Source organism: Neovison vison, chromosome 11 (genome assembly GCF_020171115.1).
Source record: "Neovison vison isolate M4711 chromosome 11, ASM_NN_V1, whole genome shotgun sequence".
NCBI classification, from domain to species: domain Eukaryota; kingdom Metazoa; phylum Chordata; class Mammalia; order Carnivora; family Mustelidae; genus Neogale; species Neogale vison.
This window is the reverse complement of record NC_058101.1, coordinates 196364561-196387581: the sequence shown is the minus strand read 5'-3', so window position 1 is coordinate 196387581 and position 23021 is coordinate 196364561. Positions and strand designations below refer to the sequence as shown.

The 23021-nt window shown below is 40.3% G+C and overlaps 1 protein-coding gene across 24 annotated transcripts in view; it reads right to left on the bottom strand.

Annotated features, from left to right (window-relative positions):
* SORBS2 (sorbin and SH3 domain containing 2) overlaps nucleotides 1–23021 on the bottom strand; it is a 344555-nt gene that overhangs the window by 121313 nt on the left and 200221 nt on the right. For 2 of the 24 annotated variants that reach the window (XM_044225572.1, XM_044225584.1), the window contains exon 3: nucleotides 17622–17677. The exons of the other annotated variants lie outside the window; for them this stretch is intronic. The gene's annotated coding sequence lies outside the window, so the exon portion shown is untranslated. The remainder of the gene's footprint in view (nucleotides 1–17621; nucleotides 17678–23021) is intronic. 24 annotated transcript variants of the gene reach the window in all.

Genomic DNA, 23021 nt, shown 5'->3' with positions numbered 1-23021 from the left:
TTATTCTATTCTCGAAATTAGGCATATTCGTGCTTCAAACTACCTAAGGTTGGCCATGTAGTAGCAGCTCCGTGCACAAGGACATCTATGTTATGACACTTACAAGTCATGTTAACCTGACTGTAAAAGCGCACTTCTTTGGAATTTGGAAGTTCCAGTTTCTGGCCGCTAACTGGGCGGGTGTCCTCAGGAATCCTTCTGCCTTCCTGGAATTCCATCTCCTCATTTGCAAATGAGGTAGCTGGACCTTGTTTCTTCGATCTCCACATTTTTGTGATTTTATGTTCTATCTTTACAAGAGCAGTTTTGGGCAATATTCTCCTTTGCAGCTTCGCTCTAAGCAAACCTGTCGTGTGGAAACCCACAGTTACAGATCAGAAACAGATGATCTATTTTTGCTCTCCGAACGAGTAATGTGTTCCATAAATGGATGATCGGATCCCATTACATAGCAGCCCAATGTCTCTAAAATAGAACCTGGTTTTCAATAAAACAGCTTATCATTTCCTATTGTATAAAGAAAAGTATGTAATAGAGTTGTCTAAATGGCGCCTTTAAAAAAACTACTCTGGCAAATCACTTGCTTAGAGAGGTTAGCAAGAAAAATGAAAAAGGAAAATTCAGTCTTTCTGGTTTGGAGAGGCAGCAGGTGTGAGTCCCAGCTCTCATCCTAAATCTAGAAGGTTCCTAGGAGAATGACGTAAACAGACTTGCCAGTATTATTTTTATAGACTCTAAAACCAGTGTGAACTATACACTGTAATCAATTATTAACAGTGATTCAGGTTAAGGCAGTCTATGCTAACACAATTCGGATACGTTTTTCTCTTGGGCGTTCAGTTATCAGTCATGTGATGTACAGAGTAACCTTTATAAGGATCAGTTTCTGCAACTCCATCCTGCAACCTACTTTTTTTACCGTAAATAATCCACACGGGGTGGGGTTGGGGGAACAAGGCAAAGGGAGAAAGTGCCATGTTTCAGGCCATTTGTCTTGATATTTTAGTGACAAGCTTAATCTAATTAATTGTATCTGGCACTGACTAGCTTAGCATAAGGTGTTAGTTTTCAGCTGCAAATGAGTAGCACTTGACAAGGTGAGAACTCCTCCTTTGATTGTGAAATCATCCAAGATGCATTTCTAATCTGTTTTGAACGTGAAAGCCCAAGTAATATGTGATATTTAAAAAAAAAAAACAAAACCCAAAGAACCTTCCTTTCTTATACATAAAAACTGAGTTCTGCCGCGGAGGCTTATAGCCTGGTTACTACACTTGGCAGAGAGAGGCGTCCTCTCCTCCCCATTTTTCCTTCTTATCTTAGAATAGAAGTTTTAGTTGGGCACATGGCATTAGCCAGACAAAGAATACATTTCTGTATCCCTTGCTTTGTGACCAAATTTTGGTCGATGAATGTCTCACATGGAAATGATGCGTGTACCTTCCGAGGGGCTGTGACCTTAAAGGGAATGGACATTCCTCTTTCCTTCCCTCTTTTTCCTCTCTGCCGACTGGAAGGCAGACCCGGTGTTAGGACCTGGGCCGCCATCTTGAACATAAAAGGGAAGCCATGTGGTGTTCAAGGTGGAGGGAGGAGCCCAGGTCTTTAATCATTACAGGGTTCCTCATCTTACATCACCAATTTGCACTTTTCCCTGAGGGGCCAATACACATCTCTCCCATTTAAGCCTCTATTGTTTTGGGGTCTCTGTAACAGCGCTGAGCTTTTATCCCAGTGCGTGGACTGTGGCATTTGGAACCCAGCACATTATAAATATAATATATTAGCATATATAAAACACATAATATAATTTATATTTATGCATAGTTACAAGGAGAAAGTCTGCAACTGTAGGGTAAATTTGTTTTTCTTCTGTCGCATGTTGAAATGTTGACATGTTCCTAGCAGTAAACATTTTCTTGGTGGCACTCTAACCTCTTGTGCCTCTTTTGAAGATCTTATTTCCTCCCTCCATGCCTCCCTCTGCTCGTTCCTCCCTTCCTTCCTTTCTTTTTTCCATCCTTGAATGCCTTATCTCCACAGGACTGTAAGTTCTTGACAAGGACAAGACATAACTCCCATGTTCCACGGTTTTCTATCCCAAATACTAAACAGTGTTTCACACATTTAAACACTCCTTACTGAGCCTTTGTTAGAGAAATATTCAAAAGACATGCATGAAGCCACATTTATTTTTTAACTTTACCATGCATTTAATTGAATTTCCGAAATGAACAATTGAAAACAATTGCCTAAATTAAATACAAAATTTAATTTCTAAGTTTTTAGAGAACTTATTAATGATAACAATACATTTAAAGAGAAATTTCAGTGGAATTTTAAATGATTCAGTACCTCAAGAAACAACCTGAGGGCCATCAAACAGTAACATGATATATTTAATAAGATGGAATTTGTAAATCTGTAAAGTCTTTAAATATAAAGCCCTTAAGGGCCAATATTTATCCCTTTATTAATCAGTAAAAATTAGCTGACAGTTAAGAGAGGCCAAAACCACAAAAGACAAAATATTCATGGAATGTATTGTAGGAAACGAAATTACTTATTCTGAGGTTTAGAAAATAAATTGCAAAAAATGCCTTGAATTCCTCATTTTCCTGAGTTGATGTTATAAGAGTAGATTCTGAATGCTCCCATTTAGTGCAAACTTTTTTATGAGAGAGAGGGTAACTACAACCAATTCATGAATCAAGCTGTATCTTCCCTCATATACAATGCATTGTGCATATAATGCATTTTGTCTTTACAGTACAGGGACAGGGACACTGTTAGGGCTCATAGACATTTTCTAAAAAAAATTTGCAGAAGCCTATCTCGGCCAAAAAAGTCAAAATCTTCCCCATAACTAAGAGGGTGGGCCTGGGTGCCAGGTGTTCCTTGCTAATCCACTTTATGTGAAAACTACACTGGGTGCCACGAGACATTTTGTTTACTATCCTTCGATTCTGAGACCTAGAGAATGCATTCACTGAATTGCTGAAAGATATTTACCGTATCATCTCAAGAATGAATTACTATTTTTTCACTGCGGAGATACTGAGAAGTCTGTCCCTTGGGCAGAGGCATTGTGGGATGAGGAAGGTAGAATCGGGCTTTAAAGGTTTAGATGCTGAATTTAATGGTATCGCCAAGAAAAGGTGGGGGAGGGGTAAACATGTGGGGTGATGGGTGTGTTAATTAACTCCATGGGGGCATCCTTTCAGAGGGTATCCATCAAATCATCTAGACCTTCAATATCTTACAATTTTATTTGTCAGTTATACCTCAGTAAAGCTGGGGGGGGGGGAATTTAGGGTTTAGCCAAGTTTCCAGCATCTCCTTATCCTTATGACCGTAGGCCTGTCACTTTGTCTACCTGTTCTCTCCCCTATGAAATGGGAGTGACGCTAAAGGTCGTGCTTTGTTTACCTCCTGGGAGCAGTCGGGCTACACAGGAGACAATCTAGGACCCTGTGAACAAAAACTGAATTGCAATAAAACCCAACTTCCTAATTCTCCTGCTCTCTGAATGTGACAGCAACTTTTGATCTGTTATCTATTTCTAGACAAGATTACTGCTGTGACTGACTGTTTGCCCTTTCTGGAAGAGTACAGAACAGGTAGCGGCGAACCCCCCTAAGCAAACTCTGTAGCCGCCAGGGAAAGACAAAACTGTTTTCTCACTTTCGACTGCCATTTTGCTCCAGATGCAAAATGCAAATGAGGTTGGGAGGCAAAGGCTGTGGAGAAAGATTTTTTTTTTTTTTTTTTTTTTTGGTGTAAACAGAGGATGAACCCTAGACCACAGTTTCAAAGCAGCCAAATATTTTACTGTAAAGTAGAATAAGAAAATACCAGATCTTTCTGCAAGAGCAAAATGGTTTTTGTTTACAAATGCAGTGAAGAGAAGGGAAAACAAGACCCGTTTTAGGAGACTAAATCCATCACTTGAGGAAGGGCCCTGCTTCAGAGAACTGAGGTCTTCCTCTTAGTAATTACAGACTTCGGTTCCTTATAATTAGGTCTGTGTTGCTCAACGTCCAAATAATTTAGAGGAACCTATTATGGGAGATTACAATTTTCCTCCAAAACAACCTTTTTAATGTGTAGCAAAACACTGTAAGGAAGGAAAATGAGTTCTTTAGGTTTTAGCCAAAACAATAATTTAAGCCCCGAGTCATTTTAAAAATGGACACCACCGGTACCTGTTAAAGGGTCATGAGTTCAGTAAGAGATGTTGGAGCTAATCACACTTCAGAATAACCCACACAAAAATAAATGTTGGTAGGGGGAGGGCTGACAGGGTGATCAAACAGGTTGATGAGACGTATCAACTTTGTCTCCTTATTTGGAGAACAGTGTCAGGGATGTATATTATTTTCTGGGGTTTTTGTTTTTGTTTTTGTTTTTAATAAAAACATCCATGGAGCTCTGACAAGACAGGAGAGTTCCTAATTCTTGAGATCTCAAAATGGTTCTTCAATCTTCATCAATTATGAGCAATTACATTTAATAATACTAATGATTATTATTATCATCCACATGGGCATTTAATTAGAAAGTGGCATTATATGGAAAACTGTTTCTGCAATTTAGTCTAATGCAACTGCAGCGATGTTGCCCTTTGGGGTATTTTTGAGGTGTGAAAATCCTGAATATCACTTCAGGCTTTACAGAATGGTCATCTACCGTGAATCATTTTTGGCATCTGATTCACAGTAGAACAGAATCAGGGCTGGATCAGTAGTTATTCTGGGTCAGAATTTTGAAACGGTTTTGTAAGAGTAACACTTGAAGAAACAAGAAGGATCCTTTTCCTTCATCCCTACGTTGACTCTAAAAACATCACCTGTTTTTTTTTTTTTCCCTTCACTTGAAGGCTGAAGCCCTCATAACTATTGATATTCTGTGTCTATCCACTAGAAGCACCTGAGCTTTTATTAATAGTCCTTTAATGTTACCTAAAACTCTACCCAAAATGGGTACCCAGAGTGCAGGAAAATAACCAGTTTTCTAAGATGTAGTATAATTTAATTTGTCTAATAGCTTAAGTGGGCCAGAGCTGAATTCACATCATCAAAGGGGGAAGAAGGAAAACATCTGAGAAATTAATCAATCCCAGAGCCATTTAAAGGCATATTGTATGTTGGGTACAACTTTGGTCCTGAAGGAAGCACCTGAAATAACACAGACACCTTTCTCTAGCACAGCAACAACTTCACTGAACAGAGAAAAGGACTCTTTCACTCCATCTCCTCTAAGAACTTTGAAAACGGTCTTGTGTTTTTGGAGAATAAGTACCAACTTAGTTTGGATTATGGATTGCATGGAACGAGATATGTTTTAATGAGCTTAAACCAAAGCAACATATGTTAACAGAGTGATTTATTTCTATGAGGATCATGAGAAAATAACTGTGAGATTTTAAGGGAATCTAGGGGAAAAAAAAAAAAAAGACCCACAGGCCAATACCAAGTATGCGCGATACGCATAAAAAGCAGAGACAGTGATTTGTTTCAGGCGCTATTCTGAGCCTTATTCTAGTCATTTCCTTAGAATAATTTCCAGTATTTGTTAAGGAGTAGAGAGTTGGGGGCTGTGTGAGAGGAGTGTGTCTTTTGCAATTACGCAGTTTTTTTGTTTTTTAAGCATGTATCTTTCTAGTTCAGTTATCTCTGTAGGGTCTTTGAGGAACGGGTGGCATTCACAGCCACAGAGCAGGACGCTGACCTAGCTTCAGTGAATGTCAATGTCCTGGGTTCATAAGGAACAGGAGAGGGCAGCTGCAGTGTACTAATCCGCACTCCAGCAACGCGACGTATTTACAGCCCCTTTACTTCCTTCACACTTTTCTGGGTATGCCTTGTATACGAGGTGCAGGTCTCTAAGAAGTGACAATTTTCATGGTTTTTAGCATGCTTGTCAATGCCTGATAGTTCCAATCCTTGCCCATTCCTTTCCAACCAGACAGCAGGAAGCAGTTCTGAGGGTCCAAGTTAGTCCCTCATTGTTTCAACTTCCAAGTAGAGTCAACAATCCAAGAAGCCTAGGACTAAAAAGATCTTGGGTTCCTTGACTTACATGTAACTGCTTTGGCTTTCTTTGAGGATGCTTGGGTATTTTGGGGAGAAAAAAAAAAAATGACAGTATAAATTTAGATCCTGAGCAGTGCTGGAACAACTTTTGTGTGTTTTCATTGAATACTTGGGATAGTTTCATGCACAGAAATACCGAAAAATGAGCAGCTAGTTAATGGTTTTCATAGCTACCAGAAGGAGCTAGTTAGTTATCTTTCAGCAATTATTTTGGGGAGTGCTGTGATCCTTGCAGAACTGATCTCTGTGACAGTCCTGCTGGGCCATCTCATGATCAGATTTATAGTTTGTTTTTAAGACCTCAAGTAGGTGTGCCTCACTGAACTTTCCTACCTCTCTTCACCACCATTCATACTATTGTCAGAGCTGTCTTCCTAAAACCTAACCCAATTACCTCACTCCCTTCTTTCAGAAGTTATAGGGGCTCTTCATCATTGGAGAAGCCATTTTTTTCCCCACTTAAGATTCTATTTATTTACCTTGAGAGAGAGAGCGAGTGAGTGCCAAGTAAGAGGAGGGGCAGAGGCACAGGGAGAGAGAGAATCCCAAGCAGACTCCATACTAACGGGAATCATGAAATCATGACCCGAGCTGAAATCAAGAGTCACTTAACGGACTGAGCCACCCAGATACTCCCAGAGAGGCCAACTTTCAATGGTCTGTAATGACCTCAGGGCCATCCCCTGATCTGACTCTTTCCCTTTTTCAGTCCCACAGTTTCTACCACATCCCTCCACACATCCACCATGATATCATGCTGTCTTCCCAATCTGGATCTAGAACTTCCTCAACCTTTTATGTCCCCAAATTCTCACATCCACCATGATATCATGCTGTCTTCCCAATCTGGATCTAGAACTTCCTCAACCTTTTATGTCCCCAAATTCTCACATCCACCATGATATCATGCTGTCTTCCCAATCTGGATCTAGAACTTCCTCAACCTTTTATGTCCCCAAATTCTCACATCCACCATGATATCATGCTGTCTTCCCAATCTGGATCTAGAACTTCCTTAACCTTTTATGTCCCCAAATTCCACCCGTTCTTCAAGGCTTTTCAACCCCAAAGTTAATTACTCTTTCTTTTTAAGAAATTGTTGTTTTTAAAAATGCTCTTAGTCTGTTTAAACCCTGTAACATACAATTTATCTTCCCCAGTCAGAAATAGCATCTGAACTCACTCATGTATTTCTCATGGCCTGAAACACGGAGAGAGACTCACAAGTCAGCTTCTTCATGTGTCCAGGGTATCCACTATATTCACTCTTTCTGTGTCCCCAAAACACTTTCTCCGAGCCATGCTAGAATACTTTTCCGATGCGGGGCTCGATCCCAGGACCCTGAGATCAAGACCTGAGCCGAAGGCAGAGGCTTAACCTATTGAGACACCCAGGTGCCCCATATTTTAATGAAAAGCTTTTTTAAAAAAGCAACTACAGTAAATCTTTGACTAGTTCTGTAAAAAGATTTAGACATCTATTTTCGAGCATTTCTCCTGTTAATATTTACAGTGACCTTCAGCTTTCTTTGGATCAACAGTTACAAACCGTCAGAGCCTGCTCTCATCCAGGAGTCACAAAAGGGTGGGAAATGTCCCACAAAATGCACAATGCGGGCAAGGTTCTAGTTTGGAATTATCACCCCGGGTGCTGGATATTCTAGTGGATCCTGTTCTGCATTCAAAAAAGAGAAGCTGCCTATGACACAGCTTCTAAATGTCGGCTCCGGACACCTGCCACATAGAACTCTGTCCCAGAGGATCAAACAAAATACAGCATCCTGTACTGCTCTAGCAACACTACCTCGAGGACGTTACTTAATCTCTCCAAGTCTCAGTTTCTCCACCGAGGGAAACTGCGTATTCCAATTCTGTGGTGGGAATCCCAAGAGGTAGTTCATCAAAATTCTAACTTTGTGCTTGGCTATAGCCCTGATCACTAAATTCTAGGTCCTGTTGATTTTATTACGAGTTTTGCTATTGTTCATATAGAACATGTGGTCACTGCTATTAATTTCTGGCTCATCGCTTCAGCCGATTTCATTGTATCAATGAAGTTATCATCATCATCTTTTCATTGGTTTTTCTATCTCTTGTCCCCCCCACCCCACCCCATCCCTCCTTCTCTCCCTCTCTCTCTCTCTCTCTCTCAATGGCATTGTGCAGTTGTTGCAAGGTCAATCTTTTGAAAAGGAACAGTGACTTCACATTATCTATTAATAAATTCCAAGTCAAGCCCAGCACAATATGTTCCCAACCTAATTTTCAGGACGTTATACTCTATTACCCTTCTTATAGTCTGTTCTTTAGTAAAACCAGATTTTTTGCATTTCCTTTTTAGGTGCATTTTACGTTTTAGCCTTCATTTGACTTTTATGAACGCATTTTAGCTGGGGGCCAGCCATGTGTCAGACATTGTTTTGGGTCTTGGGGTGCCAAGATAATAAAAACAGGTCCCTGTCTTCCAAGAGCGCATGACTGGTGTAGCACGGTAGATAGGATTTTGAGTCACATTTTCTGTGATAGGTTCCTCCATTGGGTTGACTCCTAATTACTCTTAAAATCACACCCATTTCTTAGAGACTCATCGCAAACAACATAAATTCTTCATTCTCTCATTTAAACTCATGTGTTTCTTTGTCTGAGGTTCTTCATCTTGTCTTACTTTGTTATTTGTGTTTATGGGGTTTTTTTGAGGTAAGGGACCATACTTTTTTTACTTTTGTATTCTTTTTGTAGCCTTTCAGGAAATCCTTGCTGAATTTTTAAGGCAACATATTAGTAGAATTTGACTTTAAATAGAAAAATATCCAAAAATTTCATCCTCATTTTTAATTTTTTAAATTTTTTTAAATATATTTTTTAAGATTTTATTTATTTATTTGCCAGGGGTGGGGGATGAACAAGCCAGCACAAACAGGGGGAGTGGCAGGCAGAGGGAGAAGCAGATTCCCTGCTGAGCAGGGAACCTGATGTGGACTTTTAGGATCATGACCTGAGCCAAAGACAGATGCTTAACTGACTGAGCCACCCAGGCACCCCTTCATCCTAATTAAAAAAAAAAAAAAATATATATATATATATATATATATATATATATATATTTGACACAGAGAGAGAACACAAGCAGGGGGAGCAGCAGAGGGAGAGAGAGAGGGTCCCAACTGAGCAGGGAGCCCAATGGGAGGCTCGATCTCAGGACCCTGGGATCATGACCCAAGCTGACCACAGATGCTTAACCAACTGAGCCACCTAGGCACCTCACATGTTCATTTTTTTTTTAAAGACCTATCCCCAGAAATACTTAATCTAACAAAGGTCACTTGATAGGAACTACTTAAGCTGAACCATTGATAGTTTTGGAAACCACATTTAAGGAGATATAAGGAGATATATCTTCACACACTAACACACTAGACTTAGCTTGAGTGAATAAGGGGATTAGGCACATATCTTCTTGATGTTCTTTTCTTGTACTGTTTGTCCTACAAGTATATATGATTGATATATTAGAAAATTATGGAAACAGATGCAAGCAAAATAGAAAAACATAAATATACAGATAAAGATAAATATAGTATAGAAACCTGGACATTGACCAGGGATTTCAGAAATAGAAGTATTAGAAATGTGTCTGAGAGGAGGTCTGTTTTTAGCACATTGGGACACCCATCTTTAAATAAGAGAAACATTTCTGGAAAGAACACAGGGTCCTGTGAGTGAAGTATTGCGTTGCCTTGTTTTATATTTACTTGAGGCTACTACAGAGAATCAACAAAAGTGTGAAGGGAAAGCAAAACCAAATGAGTTTGGTTTTAGAGACATTGCATGTGTTTCTAACAGATTTAGATCTCCGGCCAGATGCGTTCACAAAGGCAGCAGCATCTGGAAATACGCACACACGGTCCTTTCTTCACACTCCTTGGCCTCGTCTCCATGGTTACTAAATGAGTCACTCCCTTCAATCAACACTGATGTGATAGAAATAGTTTCATCAAAGTAAATTCTCTTCTCCTCTGGAAATTGGACAGATTGTTAAGGAATGTCTACAGTTTGCATTAATGATCTATTACTTCTTGTGGTCACATGGCAGCTAACTTAAATAGATTTTAAGTTAGAAAGGCTGAATCTCTAATTCATAGAGATTGCTTCTTTATATTTTACTCTCCTTTATTTTCTTATGTGGTACAGTGTAAGTTCTGCTGGTATTAAACAAGTAAAACTCTTGTTCAGAGCAAAGCTGCTGAAGATTTTTAAGTCTATGCTTGAAAAACAAAGGGAGTCTAGATTTTTCATTGACTTTCTGCCCATTTCTCACAGCACCTGGGCAAATCTTCACTCTTTTTTTTTTTTTTTAGATGTAGTCATTCATTTAAAAGAGAGAGAGAGAAAGAACACAGAGAGGGGAAGAGGGAGAGAGAATCTTTAGCAGAATCAACATAGTGTATTAGTGACTTACTCTCAAAGTAATAGAACTCACATAGAAGAAGTTAGGAAGATTTTAATAAATTCAATAATTGGTTCTTTATCATACTCAGTGTAGGACAGTTTTGATGAGTCAATCTTATTTATTTCAGTACTTTTGATTTTCTTTTGAAATTAGCAAAAACAATAATTTTCTTACCAGATTACCAAATTAAATATTTTTTGTTTTTTTCAAATCAGATCATACCTTCATGAAAAAAAGAAATGCCTGAGGGGTTCTCTTCAATAAGCTTCTTTTAAAATGAGTTTATTAGGGGTGCCTGGGTGGCTCAGTCTTTAAGTGTCTGCCTTCGGCTCAGGTCATGATTCCAGAGTCCCGAGATCAAGCCCTGCATCAGGCTCCCTGCTTTCCACTCCCCCTATTTGTGTTCCTTCTCTTGCTGTGTCTCTAATAAATAAATAAATAAAATCTTTAAAAAAAAATAAAATGTGTTTATTAAGACACAAGCCTTATTTGTCAAGGTTCTTAAATCATTACGCATTAATAAAAATTTGATTTCCAAATGATGCCCTGTGATTAGGCTTATTTTATTTTGATAAAGACAGGCTTTCTACACATTTTAAGATAAAGCAAGAATAACAGCTTGTTTGGGAGAAATAATTAAACACAAATAAAACCACCTCAGTCACTGTTTTAAATTACTAGTTAATGTTTGTCCCTGAATCTGCTCCAGGCAGGTTTTATGCTTTCTTTGATGAGTAACTCTTGTGGGAATATGATGGGCCTTAATTTTAAGGTTATACGCATCCTGGTGATATAACCCTTGACCAGGAGTCTAATATTAAAAAAAAAAAAATACTTAAAGTGTATATGGTCAATTTCTTCTAAATAATTTGAATTTTAATAACCTATGGGGAATAACTTTTGTGAAGATTATTAGAATGCTTAAAAAAAAAAAGAAGATTTTTATTTCAAAAACAGAGTGCTTCTTTTTCTTATTTTCTGGGTCTGTGGACTTACCCAACCAGCCTAAGAATAGGACTCCATTAAGATTCTCTCTGCCTTGGGGCATCTGGGTGGCTCAGTGGGTTAAGCCTCTGCCTTTGGCTCAGGTCATGATCCCAGGGTCCTGGGATGGAGCCACCCCCCATCACTGGGCTCTCTGCTCAGCAGGGAGTCTGCTTCCCCTCTCTCTCTGTCTGCCTCTCTGACTACTTGTGATCTCTCCATCTGTGTCAAATAAATAAATAAAAATCTTAAAAAAAAAAAAGATTCTCTCTGCCTTGTGGAGATCAGAGATCTAACAGAATGCCAGCGACTCAAGAAGTCTCCTTGGTTGGTGTGGTGGAAAGAAAGTGTTCATGAATCCATGCTTTCAGGCTCTGGTTCTACCATCCCCCACCTACCATTTGTCAAGCAAATGTTTTCACCTGGCGGTGAGCTTGATAAGGACCCTTGAATTGCCACACAAACAAACAAAAAACAAAACCCAACAAACAAACTGTATTTGTGTCTGGGAATCATGGAAAATATTTTGCTACGGTTCTGTCTTTGCTGTTCTAACTTTGATAATCGTGATAGATCTTGTGTTCTAAGCAAAAACTGGCGAAAACTTCCTTCACTGCCCCCACCATAAAAGCATTCCTGTCTCCTCTGTGGAGGTTGATAAGACTATTTTTGGTGAACTAGCAAAACCACAGGGCCTTGTTTCTAAATCTGGTGAATCGGACACCTCTTGCATTCCCTTAGCCATCACAAAATGATGCAAAATGGCACTAATAATTTTATTTCCTAATTCTAAAGCTAATTATGGTGATTTTCAAATCAGGAAGAAAAATAAATGAAGATGCAATGTTGTTTGCTGGTCTCTTGGGAGATCTTGCAGGTTTGTCATTAAATCACACTAGTAGTGTTGGGTTTCAGGGCTTCGAAGACAGGCAGACAATGGAAATCACAGCTGTGAGTCCCGTTTGCTCCTTGAGGAGGCAGAGATGATGGCCCATTCCTTTCCTAACAGTATCTCCAACTCCTAAACTCTGTGGTCACACTTTAGGAGTCAAATGCATGAGGGAATAATGAAAGAATGAATGAAGTCAGTCCTCCAAACTTTCCTTCTTCAACGGTAGAACAGAATATGTAGTTACCACTGGTTGTGTGAGAATTAAATAACATGTAAAGTGTTTCATGCAGGCAATAGCAAAAGATAAGAATTCTATTAATGTTGGTTATTTTATCCTCATACAGAAAGGCTAAATCTCTAATTCAGAGAGACTGCTTCTTTATATTTTACTCTCCTTTATTTTCTTATGTGGTACAGTGTAAGTTCTACTGGTATTAAACACGTAAAACTCTTGGTCAGAGCAAAGCTGCTGAAGACTCTTGAAGTCTGTGTGCTTGAAAAACAAAGGGAGTCTGGATTTTTCATTGACTTTCTACCCATTTCTCACAGCAGCTGGGCAAGTCTTCACTCCTTTTTTTTTTTTTTTTTTTAACATGAAGCCATTCATTTAAGAGAGAGAGAGAGACAGAAAGAAAGACAGAGAGGGGCAGAGGGAGAGAGAGAAAGAGAATCTCTAGCAGACCCCCTTCTGAACAGGGAGCCTGGAACCAGACATGGGGCTCAGGACTCTGAGATCATGACCTGGGCCCAAATCAAGAGCCAGATGCTTAACTGACTGAGGCATCCCAACATATCTTCAGTCTTTTAGAGGACCCCTCTCTAAGGGTCTACAGCTAGGCTTTTCTTCTGTATTTCCCTTTTCTGAAAAAGTAAAGAGCAGAACTGGATGGGGAGTACCTACTCCGTCCGGCTCATCTTTAGGTTAAATTGATTTGGAGATAACACCCCTCCCGTCCAGCCACTTGACGTAGCAGTTCTGAAGGCTCTGAATCATGACTACTCAGGGTCAGTTACTTCTAGAAAATCATCCAATTTAACATTTGCCCACATCCCTAGTTTCCAGCCCATGAACTACAAGGAGTAATGCAGATCTTCAGTTTTCTGGGAAGGAAAATTATTCCTTTTTCTCTTTCTCTTCTCAGTCTAATGACTCACATTCAGATGGTTCTGTCCAATTTTAGAATTATCATGATCTACTTTTCAGGAAAAAAATAACATTTTATATACAGTGTAACTTATATGATTTTTTTTAAGAGATGAGAAAAGTACAGTACTCAATGCAGAAGAATTTCTGACTCCTTTAATATTAAGAGGTAAAATGTTTAGTATTTTATCATTGGGGTGTGTTGTAATTTATTTATTTACTGTCTAATTCCCTTTGCAGCTAATGAGTTAAAAAGAATAGTTTAATGATCGGGAAAATATTCTGAAAACAATGACATAAAAGTACAAGATGCAAATCAACACAGTATAATTCCAATTCTGTTTTTTAGAAAGGTCACTATAAATTTTTTTTCTTTTGAAAAACAGGAAAGAAATATCCCCAAGTATTTATTTTATCCTCTTGAGGATGAGATAAATTTTTGTAAAACCACCCTTTTCTCTTTTGAGACACTTGCCCTCTCCCATTCACAGGGACCTGTCTGAGAGGCTTGACTAAGTCATGTTTCAGCAATTACGCGTCTTCAAAAATAAAGGCAACAACATATGCATTCAATGAGTTATAACAGAACACTGATGACACAGCATTTCTGGTAAGATGTTCTTGAGGAGGTCTGGTTTGGGTTCCTACGAGAAAGGACAGTCAGAGATCCCTCATGGGACTCCAGCAGGCCTTTGGGCAGAGGCCCAGGCGGCAGAAGGCAGTTTGCACTGGCCTGTCTCAGAGTATGGGGGTAGCTCAACTAGGAGCCCTGCCTTAGAACTCACAAACCAGAGGAGAGCCAGCCCAAAGGGGGAGTCAGGCCCCCAGGCCCTTGGCCTCCCTGCTAGGACAGGTAAACCAGCGTCAGGAACCCTGAAACCTGGAAGGGGCTTTACGCTGACCTTGCACCCAAGCCCGCTGTGACTGATAAAATGGTATATTAATAGGATTTTAAAAAACTGATGTTATCTGCTTTTGAGTATTTTTCTTATGGACACCACTAAATAGACTTTTTCCCCTAATCCAGAAGATTCATGCCACTCACTATTTTGCATCTTTTTCTCAAGGTCAAGTATCCATGCTCTTTTAATGGCTTTAAACAACAACAACAACAACAGAAAAAAAAAACCAAAAAACAAAAAACAAAAACCAGGCCCAGTAATGAATTTAAATCCTTTCCTTTAGGGTTCCTGGGTGGCTCAGTCATCCCAGGGTCCTGGGATCGAGTCCCGCATCAGGCTCCCTGCCCAGTGGGAAGCCTGCATTCCTTCTCCTACTCCCCCCTGCTTGTGTTCCTGCTCTCACTGTTTCTCTCTCTGTCAAATAAATAAAATCTTTTAAAAAAATAAATAAATCCTTCCCTTCAACTGTTATCCATACAGCTCACTTCAGCACACAGTCTCGTCAGGATACAGAAGTCCCTGGGCCGCCTCCCCTAATATGGAAGGAGCTGGAACTTAGACTCCTCTCCAAAGGGCCAACAGCTCAGATGCCATATGCATATGAGGAATTCCAATCGGCTTTGCATGTGGCAAAATGCAAAATAACCACCTCACAAATCACTCTCTCTTCTATCTACTTCCCAAAATATTTATAAAATGGCTTTGCTCTGTCATACCTAACTAAGCCTGTTGGTATTTCTTTTTTCAGTAGATTCTCTTTTGTCCTTACAGAGCCTGATGCAGTGACCACACACTGACTTTTAGAAAGTGGACTCTCACTCTGCCTCTTGTCTCTGTTTCCAGATATTCAGTCAAATTGGCATGCAAATGGAGGATTAAAAGTATCACACAGATTATTATTATTATCCATCAAGAATAATACATTCTTTCTTTTTTTAAGATTTTATCTATTTACTTGACAGAGATCCCAAGTAGGCAGAGAGAGAGAGGAGGAAGCAGGCTCCCCCCTGAGCAGAGAGCCGGATGTGGGGCTCAATCCCAGGACCCTGAGATCATGACCTGAGCTGAAAACAGAGGCTTAAGCCCCTGAGCCACCCAGGCACCCTGAGAATAATACATTCTACCGTCTGGTATCTGTGCCCTGATATCCAATCCCCTTTGTGGAAAAGTATGCACACTGAAAACCTGATTTAGAATTGAGGAAGTCATAACTTCCCTTTTAAAAGTAACGCCTCAGGGGGATTTGGAAAGCGCGATGGAGACTGGTGAATCTTACAAACTTTTTCTGTGGGAAAAACATAACTCCAGGGCTTTGTAGCATTCTGGTATCACAAGAATCAAGGGACGCATCAAGCTTTAGAAAAACTCATCCCCTTGAAAGACAATCTCAATATTTGTGGGTGGATAAAAAGGGCCTCAAAGTGTGACAGAAAGGATGTCAGAGAAGAGTCATCTATTGTAAGGATGATCGTAGTAACTAGGAAGAAGTAAGTTGTGGGTTTAAAGTTCATGTAGTTATTTTCCAGGGACTCTTTGTGCTTTAGCAGTTCAGGATTTCTCAGGGAGACCAAAGCGCCCAGTGATAGTGAGGGGCAATTAGTCGTCTGTACTCTGGTCTTACTCAGAAATAGCCTGGGCCACAGTCCTGCCAGTGAGGAGACTGTGGTCTCCTTGACCCCTGCAGAGGGGGTCAGTTTCATGGATGTGGGAGGGGTGAGTGCCGTGACAAGGGACTGATGGGTGTGCTTTGAGCATGGGATGCATTCTCTGGAGCTTCTTCCCTGCTTGAGGATGACCCAGTGTCCAGGAGTGGTTACTGTTGCATGAATTGTGCCCCAGAAAGATACTGTGAAGTCCTAATCCCCGATACCTGGGAAAATTACTTCATCTAGAAAATAGGGTTTTTGCAGATGTCATCGACTTAAAATGAGGTCCTACTGGTTTCCAGTAGGCCCTTAATCCGGGGGCCGTTGTCTTTATAAAACATAAGAAAAAGGAAGAATACCACTTGACAATGGTAGCAGGGACTGGAATGATCCGGCACAAGTCAAGGAATGTAAGGATTCCTGGCATCCACCCCAAGCTAGGGAAAGGCAAGGAAAGCATTCTTCCCTTGGAGTCCTTAGCCAGGGCAAAAGTCCCAGCTCAAATCTTGATTTCAGACCTCTAGCCTCCGGAACTGTGGGACAGTGTTTCTCTTTTGTTGTAACCCACCTAATTTGTTGCACTTTGTTATGGCAGCCCTAGAAAATAGATACAGTAACTAAAATATATTCTCTCGGTTTCTCTACTTTTGCCATCCAAAGATGGAAACAATTTATCCTGAAAGGGTAAAGAGAACTGAGTATTTTTGAGGGGCTAGATTTGGGTAGATTTCTCCATGATGAGTTAGAGGAGTAACATACGGTAAAGTAGAATCTGGGTAATACGAGGCCAGGGTGACTTCAGAAAAAGAGCCGGAGAAACTTGGGGAGTCAGTGGTGGAAGCCATCTAGCTAGCCCGGAGCAGCAGACAGCAACTACCAGAACTGGGGCTTTGCTGTCCTGTTCACCAGAGGAGCGGAGTGGGGTGGAGAGCCTGGGGAAATTCCACACAGGAGGCATGGAGTGGCCTGGGGTGGGCACAGGGCGATGAGTGCATTCCCTGTGTCCCCAGGAAGGGTTAACAAGCAAGCGGCATCTCCTCTAACAAGCAGGGACTTTCTGGGATGCCTGCAACAGAGAAGCTGCCCAAGGAAGGAGTTTTAGGACAAAGATGAGGCTCGGTTTCCCCACAGTGTTCCTAAGACCCCCAAACATTCCATTGCGAAATAAGGCAGAGTAAAGAATTCCAAAATAATCACTCTGCACTGCGGTCTTGATAACCCTCTCACCTTCCTTGCCTCGCTTCCTCTGATTTCCCCACTGGCTTCTTCTAAGTCAATCAGTTTAAATCACGGGTATTTGTCTAGAATCTCAGGACAGAAATTCTACTGGGAACACACAGGCATGAATGTGAGGAGCGATCTGGGCATACTCATGTTCTTTGGTGCCCATCATTTTATTTCATTGACTTCACTAAGAAATCGTTTTGTTGAAAAGCATGCATAGACTTCCAACTGGCCTCGCTAGCCCCGAGCCCAGGCAGCCACCATCCCCCATGAGCACAGCGTACCTTCTGAAGAAATGCACCCAGATCAGAATGGTATATGAGTCTGTCCTATTCTGGCTCTAGAAGAGAAACGTTACAATGAATTGGTGGGTGGGATCGGCCCCACGATCGCGAAGCAACCAAAATACCAGTGATATCAAACTGAGGGAAACTTAACTCTACCATTATATACTTTTTTCTTCACAAAGTTTGATACCTACTTCTCAGGAAAAAAAAAAGTGAAAAGGAAATTGTGCAAATACTTGCCATTATTTTTAGTTTGTTACATATCACAATTAGTCACCAAAAGTACATGGAAACGGGTAAAACAGGGCTGTGTTACCAAGGATTGGTCTTGTGGGGGGGGCGTGGGGAGAGGTGGGCAGTGTGACTTTGGCAGCCCTGATTTGTTTTGCTGATTAACTTCTACTTTCCTTGTTTCTTTATTTAAAACAAACTTTCCCTAGCAAAGTTTCATTCCCACTGACCAGCATGTTAGTAGGATAGAAGCGAGCTATACAGCAAAGACCACAGTGTTAACATATGTTACACCTGCTACCCCCATCTCTTCTTTGCTTCTCCAATCCTTTCCAGATCTGCCTGGAGCCAGTTAGGAGAGCAGGGAGACACAGGGTAAGAGGAAGGCAAACCCATTTCCTGCGGGATAAAGTCAGCTCTCCCAGAGTGTTCCTACCCTGTCTCCCACTTCGTGCTCTGTATTTTCCTTCCACCAGAAGAAAAATTCATTATATAAGGAGATTCCTTTATGTCCCCCTCTTCAAAGAATCTTTCCTTGATCGGTACTCCAATTCAATCTTTTCTTCTCTGCAATTCAAATTTCTGCTGCCTAGACTCTTCACTACTGAACATCGACTCTCAGGGATGTCTCTCTGCAGCCTAAAAGGGTACAGTAGCTTATGAGACCATTTAAGGCTCTAAAGTATGCTAACAGAAGTTGAGTACATTCTCTTCTCTCAGATAAATTGGAAGATATCTTAAGCAAGTCATTCGTACTTCCGAAACACAAAGTAGACATCATGGGTGGGAGTTTCAGACCAGGTAGGAAGTGAGCATCACGGAATATGGGGAGCTCCTTGGGGGTTGGTGGGAACATGTCAGGGGTCCTCATATCCCTTTAAGAGGTAGCTGTCTAATCAACCTATTTCAAGGGATAGTCTTGATTTCTTGCTGAGAAGGAATATGTGTTTCTGCAGATAAATCAATCCTCTAATAGCAATAAATAATCCACTTGGACATCCTAGGAGATTTGCTTCAAATGAATCATGTTAAACTATTTTTTTTTCCTCTGGGGCAAGAATACTATTTGCAGATATCTGCAAATTTGGAAAGAGAGTTGTTTCCTCATGGAACTATTTTGAAGGAAGAAGAAGGAAGAAAAGCTCAACTATGCGCACACACACACACACACACACACACCTCTCCCCTTCTCCTGCCCCACCCCAAACTCCCTCCAAGTCTTCATTCTCTTTAAACTACCTGCTTATAAATAATATCTGATAAACATCTCACTAAAAATGCATCTGCTTTTATATTAAACTTCAGTTAAATCTCCATTCCTGGACTGTATCATTCAAGTATTTGAGTGTGTGTGTCTACTTTTGCCCCTTTCATCGATAATGCGTCAAAATAAGTGGTTTATTTACAGATAACTAAAGTTCTGTGTGTGTGCCTAGGCGACGTTCAACTTATTTAACAATTGTGTTTAGTAAATATCCTGGAAGATGGTTAGGATTAAATTTTTAATACAATCCTAATGTTGCTGGATTCCTACTAACACAATTACAGTATTTATCGCAGCCAACATTTACCATACTTGACCATGTGTCAAGCTCTTTTCTGAGTGCTCTGGTAATTTTCCCAGTAACACATAAGGTGGGGCTATTTACCTTCTATTTGCCTTGTGCCTGCCAATTTACACAGGTATAAGTAGTGGGATCCAGTCTCTTACCCAGGCAGCCTGGCATCAGAATCAGTCCTCAGACATACTCTGAATTAAAAGTAATCCATTGTGACTATCCTAACACCACCCCCCCCAAAGCAAATTGACCTCCCAATAGGACAAATAAACTCATGTAAATTCATGTACAGAAATGTAAGTTTCCTCACTTGATATAAAATGTATTCCTTTTTTTTTAAGATTAAAAAAAGATGAAAGTGATCCATTGTAATAGACCCAAATAATTTGCTTTATTGTGGTTTCTTGACTGCTTGGATACTAAGACAATGAAAAAGCAATCTCAATAAATTTTGTCCTATCATCCTAAAAAAATTACCAACCTTCATGCAGGTGTTATAGAGCAAGTCTGAGCTTGTACTAAACTAGAAAACAACAAAAGCATGCTTTGCATCTGAGACAATTCATAGGATTAGAACAAGCAGCAAATGGATGTTCTCATTTAAAAGTGAAAGGCAGCAGAATGTGCCACCCCAAAATATGACTGTAGGAGTTTGGGACATGCAACCCCACATATACTGAATATTGGTTATCTGGGGCTGTAGGCACTAGGAAAAGCAAATGGAGGGAGAGGCTTTTTCTGAACTGCCCTCATCTGCCTCAAGGCAGATCCTTCAAAAGGAACTCAGTTGTCATAAATCCCCTCCTGGGAATGTCATCAACCAGGGAGAACTAACTCTTGTCACATGAGAGGATCCTAGAACTCAATACTACACACAGGCAGATTTGTCACAAACTCTTACACCTCTCATCTTTTCTTCCAAGGGCCCATTCATCTTTCTTAGAAATCATTTACTCTCCCCTAAGAAGCCTGCATCCCCTCTCCCCTTTCACTATGAAGATAGAATTTAAGCCTGAATTCTAAGCTACCTCAAGGAGTTACTCATTTTTCTCCAGCTATCTCCCATGTATACATGATGTATGCATGATAATAAACTTTTGTTTTTCTTTCGTTAATCTCTCTTTTATTACATGGGTCTCAGCTAAGAACTTAGGATAGAGAAAAAAATAATTTTTCCTCCCCTACATAAGTCTTCTCTGTTGTGTGAGTGCCCTGGGACCTTTAAGGTAAAAGAAGTCTGTGCACAAAGGAACTGGTATACTGGAAGTTACACAGACTTGAGGACTCAGGAAAAAGTAGGAGGGGAAGGTGGACCTTAAAGAGAGTTGAAGCTGGTGACATTCGATATTTGTGAGCTTTGACAGTCTGACAGTGAGGCTTCAGATGAACTACTTTTGCCAAATGGAGGCATTACTTGATTAGTCACAGGTACAAGGAATATACTATGGGAGACAGTTAGTCCCTGTCCATTCTCCAGAGCTGGTTTTTTTGTTTGTTTGTTTGTTTTGTTTTTGTTTTGTTTTTTTTTTTACCACTCTTACACAACCCATGAAACCCAAGGGTACTCCAAGACTACACTCCAGATTCATTCACCCATGTTTGCCACCTATTTGTTCCACAACCACCACAGAATGAAAAAGAAAAAAGGGTCATCCGCACAGCAGATCACTTGGAATCAGAACTGATAGTTCAGGTAGAGGTAAACTGAGAAGTTCCTCAACAAGAAAGCATCATCTATTTGACCTAACTAGACCACGTTTAAGTTCTTCCCTTGTTTCCATCACTAAAAATTCTACTCTAAGTTAGCATGTCACGTAAGGCATAATAAGAATGTCAAGGTTCTGGGTTGCTCTTAGCAACATCTATTAATCTGAGCTTCTGTCCTTTTTTACTAAAGAATAGTAACCAAGGTCAGAATTGGCAACATTCGCTGGCATTGAGATTGCCCACAATTTCTCCCTTTCCAGTGATTATTTAAGTGCTATAAAAATACGGCTTCTTTCACTGTTTTTTCAGGGCAAGACAGGAGAGGTTGATTTTCCAATGACTGTTGTGACTTGGCGTTTGTACTTGGACTTTCCGCTGCTTTCAAGTTTCAGTTTGGGGACTTCAAGGGTTTGGTACAAAATGCAGCAGCTGATGCCTGCTTCAGGACTGGAGGAGGGGTGGGGGGGCGAACAACAGGGATTCTCAGGGTCTCCTGCGTTTCCTCTTTCCTCAGTCAGTGTCAAGAATTTGCTTCTTTAGAATGCTTCCCTAGAATGGCTGTATTTTTTAGAGAGACCTGTGTTCACAATGCTGGTAGAATTAAAAAAAAAGAGAGAGAGAGAGGTTTTGTTTTGTTTTTTGTTTGTTTGTTTGTTTTTAAGGTTGGGCATAGAGAGAGGAGGGGAATTCTATCCTTAAGAACAAACAAACAAAACAAAACAAAAAAACCAACAACAAAAATCATAAAACATCATCTTTTCCAGCAGTAAAGGTTACAGGGTTAGAGGTCCTGTTTCTGAAGCATGAGTGAGAAGCTTAGGGGTAATTGGAATCAACCCAGAGTGGGAGAAGGTAGAGTGCCTTTATGATGGTTTGCATTTTACATAGGAGGGATGGCAGGTAGAAGGTATTAAAGGACTTTCACACATACAATACAAAATCCCCACAAAATCAGGTTCCGTCTAGAGTCTAAAGACCTAGACTTCCTGTTGAGCTCTGGGATAAAATAGGGAGAAAATTTAATAATACAGTGAAGTTTCCTCTCACTAAGCAAATGTTTTCACTCCCACTCACTTCCTTTACTCCAAACAGGAGGCAAAAAGGGCACCCTGGCTTACTAGTTCAGAGGAGCTAATCAGCTAGTTGCTTAACAATCTCAGTGAAAATGCTTTACAAACACACTACAGGACAAAAAACATGGAGAGAAAGAAGCTAGAGAATTCAGAAGGAATAGCAATAGAACATTTTTGTGATTTCCGTGTCTTCTCCAACGTCTGCCTACATTTCCGATTTAATCAAGGCTGCTTGCGTTTGTGCAGCTTTGAGCAGACCCCGCTACTTTGCTGATGCTCAAAGAACACATTATCCACATTTGAAGCAATTTTCGTGTAAATGATTGTGCTGCTAACCTCCAAGGGTCATTCAAATATTTTCTGAGAAATTGGCTGCTTGACGTTCTTTCTTAGAATGCCATGTGTTCCATTTTTGCACAGAGGAGATGACAGGCTGGGCATTCCAACAGGAGTTTAGTTAATTTAGTTAATCCCTGTCAAGAGAAATGAAGTGATGGGACTCATAAGGCCAGTCCCAGCCCCTAGTTGCTCCTTCTTCCCTAATGGAAAAAGCAAAACACGCAGTGTGGTTTTGCAACTGGGCAAGTTTAGAAATATTTTTGAGCTTTCTGTTTTGCCAAGGGTTTCATAAAAAACTCTCTTCTTTCTATTTCATGCCAAAAAATGTCACACCATAAATATGTTTTCCCATATCTGGCTACATGTCCGGGATTTCTTCTTTCCTAAGAATAAATCATTTTTCTGGGGTATAAAAATGCCACTTGCTCTATCAGATTAAACATATCTTTATATAGAAAAGGTATTTGAAACATTCCACAGTGGGTCTA